The 8,936-nt window shown below is 36.1% G+C and overlaps 1 long non-coding RNA gene across 1 annotated transcript; it reads left to right on the top strand.

Annotated features, from left to right (window-relative positions):
* The first annotated feature begins 650 nt into the window (after window positions 1-650).
* LOC122460909 lies at window positions 651-7,196 on the top strand. The gene is made up of 2 exons (XR_006282522.1): window positions 651-2,600; window positions 3,541-7,196. It is a non-coding gene; the product is annotated as an uncharacterized LOC122460909 (long non-coding RNA).
* Window positions 7,197-8,936: the final 1,740 nt, after the last annotated feature.

Here is an 8,936-nt window from a genome sequence, read left to right as displayed (position 1 = left end):
ATGAACTGCACTTAAAAACTGCTGAATCTATCTGGTATAATATATTTTAAATAACCATTTGTGCTCTCTTACTTTTAAGCTTCATCTTTCTATTTGAGCCGTGAGCTCCTACATTCAAGGTTAGTAGCTGCTGGTTTGTAGTGGCACCAGAACTGCAGGTTAATGTGAAGAGAAGTTATAAGCATTCACCTTTAGGGATACGGTGTATTATAAAAGGGAAAAAAAAAAGGAAAAGGAGTATTTGTGGCACCTTAGAGACTAACAAATAAATTAACAAAAACATTTGTTAGTCTCTAAGGTTCCACAAGTATTCCTTCTTTTTTTGCAGATACAGACTAACACGGCTGCTACTCTGAAACCAGTGTTTATCAAAGCTGTTGTAAAAGCCAACTTGCAGTTGTGCCAGTCCTATCAAATTTCTGTTGTGAGAAGATAGTCTTTGATCTTGGTCTTGAAGCGATTGCATTAGATTGCAGATTATGTATTCCTTACGCCACCTGCTCCTAAACTGAATTTCGCACCCCTGGATAATCTGTACCTTATTCCCTGATAACCAGAAACTTCTATGCATAAATTCTGTACCATTTTCTTTTTACTTCAACATTATCTTAATAAAATTATTAAATCTATTTAAAAAAAACCACACACACAGGGCAGGCTGAGTTATGTACCCGTTCAGTAAAAAGAAAAGGTGGGGTAGGGGGGAATGGTTGTTGTCATAAGATTAAATCCTCTAACAAAACTACCTAGGTTTTTGTGGGTTTTGTTAGTAATACTTCAAAAATTCAAACCAGAAATTGTGAGTTGCTATGTGCTTAATATTTCTTCCCATACCACAAAATATCTAAGTTTCTTTATGAGCTTAGTTTGGGAATGTACAATCTGACCAAGTTTACAGAATTATTTCTTTAAGGCAAACAGTAAATGCTGAAGTGATGTATGTATTTTTCAAAATTCCACCTGTTGTGTTTTACGTTTCAAAGGTGCAAATCACACATTGCAGATAACTTTCAGGCCCCAATGTGCTTGATAAAATGATTGTTTTAGATCAGTTTGTGTTTGGATTTTTTTGCGGCTTTTCTTTGAAGTAGCTGAGTTTTGAAAGTGTACATGAAATTTCTGAATACAGACTTTGCTGAAATATAAAGGTACTTTTTACATAGGAGTTTCATAGGAATGTCAAAGGAAGTGACTTAAAAACAAATTTTCTGTCATTAATAAGATTGTAAATTATTAAAATACTGAATTTCTATCTTATGTTTAAGGGCTGTAGGGTTTTTTGTGTTTTTCAGTCACCTTGGACAAGGATAGGTAGGTCAGTTTCACTTTTAGTTTCTCATGCTAACAGGAGGCTGTGGTGCATTTTTAGCAGTGCAAAGAAATGTGATAATGTAATTGACTTATTTAAATCATTATATAGTGGATTTTTCTTTTCATAATTCAACTTTGAGACTTAAACTCTGAGGGTTTTATAAAAAAGGACTTTGTCCCTTAACCATAGTATTACATCTCATTCTGTTATTCATCAGAAAGATAAATGTGAGGTCCTAAAATCCTGACTCTGTATACTAACAGTATTAGTTTGTGAGTTAGGACTGATCATGGATTTTAGTGCTAGGCCCTGATTGAATTACTTCTGAAGTCCATTTGTGGTGACCTGTTTTCTCTAGAGGAAAATATTAAAAACTTATGGATGACCTCAATGATAATGACCTCTTCTGTCACCAGGATGTCCTGACTTGCACTGCTCTGTCACTATTCTTAATCAGTTTTACTCCAGTCAGTCTTCAAGATAAACAGAAGGATGTGTGTTAAATAGATATGCAAATGTTTAAGGCCATTGATCACGCCAAGGTACTGTAGCACAATTTCAGTACATTTTGCACAGCAGAGTTAATTAACAGAATGGCAGGCATAAGTTGCATGGACTTCTAGGTAAAATCTTAACCTTATTAAATGTTGCCTCTTTCTTTAAACAAACAAACCCTCCCACTGATATGGCCTTCTGCCCAAGACTACTGCAGGCCAGATGACAGGGTCCACAATCCTACTTTCTGCCTAATAGTCTTAGCACATGCTGTTCATGTCAGAGTGGGAGGAATGCAGCATTTTGAATGTTGTGACTTCATTACACATTAGTAGTGGAAAGCCCACGCTGTAGCATAAGTATGATACTTGGGCCAAATAATCCATCTATTCAGTCTTCCCCATACAACCAATCAAACTGCTGCATGCAAATTAGCTGTTGAGTAAGGGTGGTGATTGGTTGTTACCTCTAATGTGGTGATGGTCTAGGATTCTTGGCATGACATTTAATACATGCCTTGCTGTCATGTGTGTAATTTGTAAAGTCAAAATGGCTAAGAATTTAAAAATTGGTTGGTAATAGACTATGAATCCCAGTGGTGATTGAACTTGGTGGTATTCTGAACAAAAAAACCTCTCAGCCATGTTCGTAGCTGTTTCATCACTTCACACTGATTCCACAGACGTTCTAGGCTTCAGAGCAAAACACAGAAACAGTCCTGGAATCTTATAATATTGACAGCTTCTCTTTAAATGCAAATCAAGTGTTCCAATATAGTCTTTGAGGTAACCAGGTAATAAGAGCTTCTGGGGCTCTTAGTCTAACTTTAAAAGGCCAATAAAACAGATACATATCACAACTATTAGAGATTGCTATAGTGGGGTATGAATAACTTCCTCTGCTTAGAGGTATGGATTGGACTATCTTGAGTGTTGATGACTCTCATTGGTATCCTGCAAGAATGGTGTGAGAGGAATACTCTGTGCCAGTCTGGTTTGACAGCAGTATCTCACAATCATCTCAGGTCTCTCCCTGTTTCAACTGTTAAGTTGAAATGAAATATACTCATTTCTGATTTTTTTTTCATTTCCATTCTGAGCAATGTGTATTGGCTGGAAGGAAACATCTCTTGCTTTTTTTTTTTCCTTTTTCTTATCAGGAATGTACATTTCTATCTGAAAACTCAGATGTTAAACATTCATCAGCTAATTTAAACAGCTGCAATTCCTTATGCAAGCTTAAATTAAGAGTTAAAGGGGTTGGATTCCATGAAGAACCTTTTTTTTCCTATTTTATAAATTTTTTGAGAAGTACAGGTCACAAGAGAAAAAATGGACTATAAGAATCTTAAACATTTCTGATAGGTTTTAGCCAGAGTCCAGTATAGGAAAACTTATTACATCACTACACCAAAAAGTGAATTGTTTAAGATTTAAATACTAAGCTAGCCAGCTATCACATTCTATTCTTCATCATTAAAATGACAACTGCATTCTTCAAAAAATATTTCAGTGGTATTATTGCTTACTTCCAACTTCTATTTAGATCTGTTAATTAAATGAGGCTATTATTAAACTGTAGCTATTATGTCTTCAGTTTGCCATGCAGATTTACACCACAAGAGTTGCAGGTTATATTTAGATGAAGTAAAGGAGAGTGAGTCTCTCACCGCTAATATTGGTCAGTTCTGTGCCACTTACAATAACCTTTCTCCCTCTTTCACTTTCTTCAAGGTAACAGAAGATAAGAACACAGCTGTTCTCCTAGAGTTTCATGAAGTCTGTAAACATCCTGACATGCTCCCCTGGAGAATATTGAGGTTGCCATGCAGATGACAACAGGATGAGTTTCCTTTTCAGATTCCACTGCTTATCTGTGAAGGGTGACGGGCACCTGGACTGGAGTTAGGAGACTCTTCTGGTGCGAGGCTGACAGGAAAGTCTTAAGAATATCTAACCGAAAACAAGGGAATTGAAAAGTAAAGCAGTGAACTAGGAGAATAGTGAATACCACAACTTGGAATGTATTTATTACTTAAAACTAGCTACTCTTGATAAAATCCCAAAAATTATTGCTGCTGCTTATTTTACTTACAGATTTCACACACTTTTACTCTATACTGTATTCTAAGAAATGTAATTGGAGCAGGACATGCAATAGAATGAAATCAGTGTAGTGTCTTAATACAATGGACTCACTTTTGTGTCAATTAAAACTTGGAAAATGTGCAACACAATTATGTGGCCATTATTGTGCACACTTTAAAGCTTTTCAATGATGTTTACTGCAGAGCTGAGATAATCAATTAAAAACACTATGATTTCAAGCATATAAACAAGCAATCAACTAATAATTCAGATTGTGAAGTATTCTAAATTAATCTGTGTATCTTTCAGTGATCCCTACACATATGCTGTACATCCTAGATGCATTCATCCTAAATGCACTGATGTGGCTATTCACCTAATGCAGTTCATTAATGAACTTAATCTTGCATTCACACTTTTCTCTTCAACCAGTGTAGCTTGTGGCCCATTGAAAGTACATGCTGATTGATAGGGAAAGGATTTTTCCACCCTTAACATTGCTGATAGTTACTGGTACTCTTTTTGAAATGTTTAAAACATTAAAGAATGAAAGCCAATTTAAAAACCAACTGAATTACAGTGAAGTTTGGGATATTTTCAGTATCACTTAAACAACAGCTTGGATCTGATATTCCTTTTATATAACTTAAAAAAACCCCACCCAATAGCTTCAGTATCTAGTAACATATATCTGTGATGCTCATTTTAGTAATGGGGAGGAGAGTTCAAAATTGCCTAATACAGTTAACATGGCTTGTATGAACTAGAATGAAACTAAGTGAAGTGTCATTACAACATATGCTATTGTGTATTTTTTTCATAAAATCTTAGTCCATGTCCCCGTACCAAAAATAAAAAAATACAGTTAGGTTTGCTAACCCGGAAATATTAATGAAAAGAGACAAATAAAAGCTCATGTTTTTTCTTGGCTCCCATTGGTTCTTTAACAATATGATGTTTATAATGGCCAATATTAAAGGGGCTAAATTTTAAAACCTTTTCAAAAAGAAATCCATTGTACATAAACATCATGAGCACCATAGATATAGTGAGGTAGACACACATGTCTGAAAATGTAAAAAGTTTGTTTTACGTTTGTATATGTTGTTACTCTGAATTTCACTTATTCAGACAATGAACATGAACTAGTCATTTGTACTAGTGTGGTCAGTTTCTAATTTAACTATATTTCCCTTAACCAAATACTGATTTGTAAGAGTGGCAGTTCTCCCCCCCCCCTTTTTTTTTTAGGAAAGTATGTTTTTTTAAATTGTTTTAAAAAAAAAAAACTTCAGCTAGACTTAAATATGATGCCAGAGTCAATTTTTTCCAAACTGAAAGCAGTTAGTCATGTATAGACTCAATCACTTCTCATTAACAAATTCTTAATGATAAAAAGTGTAGTAAAGAATAACTTAAAGTAGCATTGCTTTAAATAGAGATGTTTTAATGGGTAAATAGCTATGTGCAGATCTTTTCAAAACTATTTTAGATTATTCTCTCAGTGTATCCCAACCTCTATTTGGTTTGGAATTCTAGTACTTGTTTCATCCACAGATAACTACATTAGGTCCAAATTATGGGACTGGCTTTTACAAAGCTAGAATCGCCTATTTACAAAGAGGGTGAGGGCGAGAGAAGCCTAGAATCATAGAATATTAGGGTTAGAAGAGACCTCAGCGGGTCTCAGGAGATCAGAGAGACCTCAGGAGATCAAAGCTGCTTCCTCTTACCTTACATTTTTAATTTTTGAGCAGAGACACTTAAGTATTTTGTAATACTCAGCAAAAATACACAAATATTTCAAAGAAATTTTCCCCAACAAACAGCTGTGACCATGAGCCACAGAATCTTAATATGCAAACTAAGCTGCAACACTGAACAGAGAATCTTGCAAGGCCCAATTCCGGCTACCCCAAAATGGTGCGAGAGGACAGCTGCATATGAAGAAAGGGAAGTGTTTCTGCACATTGTATAACTGCATGTCAAAGCAGTTGTGCTTACCTGTTTACTTAATGTCCCCATCTTGGGAGATGAGGTAGGCTGCTTGGCTTCTAGGTTAAGCTCCCCTTGCCCCTTTCTTCTTCACAGGCTTGTGTGCATGGAGTTTTGCAATGTTTTCTAGAGCTGCATTTAAGGCTGACTATGTGCTTTGTGTTGTGATCTTCTACTGTCTGCTCACACAGTTCGTCTTGATCCTATTGCACACCAGCCAAAATGTGACATAAAGCTTTTGGGCTGTAGCATTACAGCAGTTAACTGTAGGGAAGTTTTAAAATAACTTGTCCATAAAAACGTGTTCAAATGAAGCTTCTTTTCCAGTCTGAAATAGTATGTTAAGGGCTGTTTCTACCTGCCTTTCTGGAAATGTAAAGGGAGCACTCACTTGCTATTAGTGATGCCAAGAATAGCATGTGAGTAATTCTTGCTGTTTGCTAAACTTCTCATGAAAGCATGTGAGACCAGAAATACACAGGTAGAAGCATGCTCATTAAGGCTGGTACTGTTTTCATAGATTTCACTCAAAATGTTATTCCCTGCCCTCCTTCCTCCCAGCAGATTCAGTCTCCACTGGGAGGGGGGAAGTAGTGATACTTAAGACAGTGTTTTGCTTTGTATTTGCGATAGTGCTGCGTATGAATACAGAGAACCTGAAATAGGCAAAAGTTTGAGAAGTGATTTAAGATAAATGTAGTATCTGTTCTTCTTCAACATCTGAAATGGTCCCTGGGTAGAGAGCCTAAATTAAGTAGAATTTTGAAACTGGGACATGGAGTAGGAGCTTGTTCTATTTCCTCCTCCCCCCCCCCCGCCCCCGCTCCCCTCCCAGCAAATGCAATGACCTAGCATTGCAATGCATTTTCAGGAACAGCATGTGTGCACACTTCTTCCCAAAAAGCCTGATGTTTCCTCCATTTAATGGTAACCTGTGTATCTTCTGCCTGGCCTGGATAAGGCACCAATCTCTTAACACAGAGTTGAGTGCATATAATTTACACAGCACTTCTGAAATTGTTGGGCCATTTTTAGATTAAGATGACCTTGTAGCATTCCCATTTCCTTCTGTAGGTAAAGGCTGATGTAATTAGCAGTCCTTCAAGTCTCCAGGTAAATCCTCAGCATTAGTTCCTGCTCTTATTGTCTTCCTCCACGTGCCACATGTGAAGGGCTATATCTCTTTGATTATTGATTTTTGCATATTGTAGCTTTTGCCCATGTGATATTAAAGAGGTAGCCTGCATACACCTGCAATAATGCAAATGCTTCATGAATAAAGCAGAGCAGGTGAAAGCTCAACATTGTGCATGACAGTACTTAAATTTTGCCACTTCATATTGAATTTAGCCATAAAGTGTTTCCACCAAAGAAAAAACCCCAACCCCTGGTAAGTTGTGTTTAGAGTTGCATGACTACATCAAGCAGAAAAGTAATTTCATTTGCCAAATGCACAATTCCAGGAAGCAGAGCTTGGTGTTTAAACCTTTCAAGGCTTCCTACAGTGGTACTAGAAGAGGTCAGATGTATTCTAGCATACCAGCCTTTGCAAACAATATTCCAGCCAAAGCTCAACTTGGAACCTACATGTGGGAAACTGAAGAAGCTGGTTCAGTTGGCCTGACTGAAAAGATCCATCCTACAATTTTCGTTCGTCCTGGTGCTAAAATCTAGTGCAAGATTTACCAAATCTGGATTTTTTATTTTTAATGCTGTTCACAGTAGGCTAAGTGATAGATGCAGAAGCATAAACCCAGAGAATGTACCTCTATATCATGCTGAAGTGAAATTTACTCATCTGAACAAAAATTGTCCTACAGCAGAAGTTCCTGAGCACTTTAAAATTTGTTGAAATTTGTTTAAAGTAATATGTAGCTTAGCATTTGGGTCTTGGATTTTTTTTTTAAAAAACAGATAAAGCCCCATTAGGCTAAAAGCTGAATGGAAATTCTCCAGATACATCAAACATTTACTATCACTTCCATAAAATATTTTTAATGCTAGCCACTGAAGTGTGCTTATGCAATTGAGTTCTGTGAAATTCCATATTTTGCTCCATTTAAAAAAAAGCCCCTTTAATTAAAACATTTATAATAAAAAAAAGATTAAATGTATATCCCAAGTAAACTAAACCAAGTAACTCTCTAAAAACACTCTGAACAGATTTTTTTTGCTTTTTTTCTAATAATTGGACTCAATATTTTTCTTAAGTTTCTTTAGTATTGTCTTGTCTAATCAATATCATAGGCACATCCATTGTCTGTTTTTGTTTTTCTTAAGAGTCTCGGCCCTACTTCTCTAAGCCTTAAATTGAATAGTCCTGTTGATTCAGTTTGAATAAATCTTGACTATCTGAAGTTACTCTGACTTCATTCAGATAAAGGCTAAATCTTTTAAAAAGTAACTTTTCAAAAAGCATTTGTCTAAATTTAGACTGAAGTTAAAACATCTAATACACAAAATCCAAATTCCTTTTACTATGTCTAATTTGTAACCATGTGCCTCAAATAGTGAGTGGACATTCCAAGACTTAAGTGGGATTTGTTTACATCTGAGTGTTAAGACTGTGTGTACTGTATCTTGTATAATTCTCAATTCTTTAGGTTGATGGATTTTTTTTTTAATAGGTCAGATACTAAGCAAACTTGTTGCAGCCCAAAAATAACAGCAGGTGTGGGGTTTTTTCTTCCCACCTACATCAACACACTAGAAATCAGCGGTGTAGGTAGCTTAACTTTTAAATAGTCTGTTGAATCTCTGCATGAAATGTAGCAAGGCTCATAAAAAGGTACAGTGTGGTACTGCAGCAACATGTCTGTCTGCCACAGCTTTGTTACCTCCCTTCAATTTTGAAATGGAAGCAGGGGGTAAAAGTTGGTTTCACTTTGTATAAGTCGTGGGCTATGGGGACGTGTGACAGTGTTACAAGTGCTAATCTGGGAACAGAGGGGTAATTTAGAAGGTAGTAATTTATCTCTGAGTGTTCAGTGGGTTTGTCCAGAAATTTAAATCAATTAATTTGGATAATTTATGATACTTTTAGCCAG

Source organism: Dermochelys coriacea, chromosome 7 (assembly GCF_009764565.3).
Source record: "Dermochelys coriacea isolate rDerCor1 chromosome 7, rDerCor1.pri.v4, whole genome shotgun sequence".
Taxonomy (NCBI): Eukaryota; Metazoa; Chordata; order Testudines; family Dermochelyidae; genus Dermochelys; species Dermochelys coriacea.
This window is presented reverse-complemented; position numbering and strand designations above follow the sequence as displayed.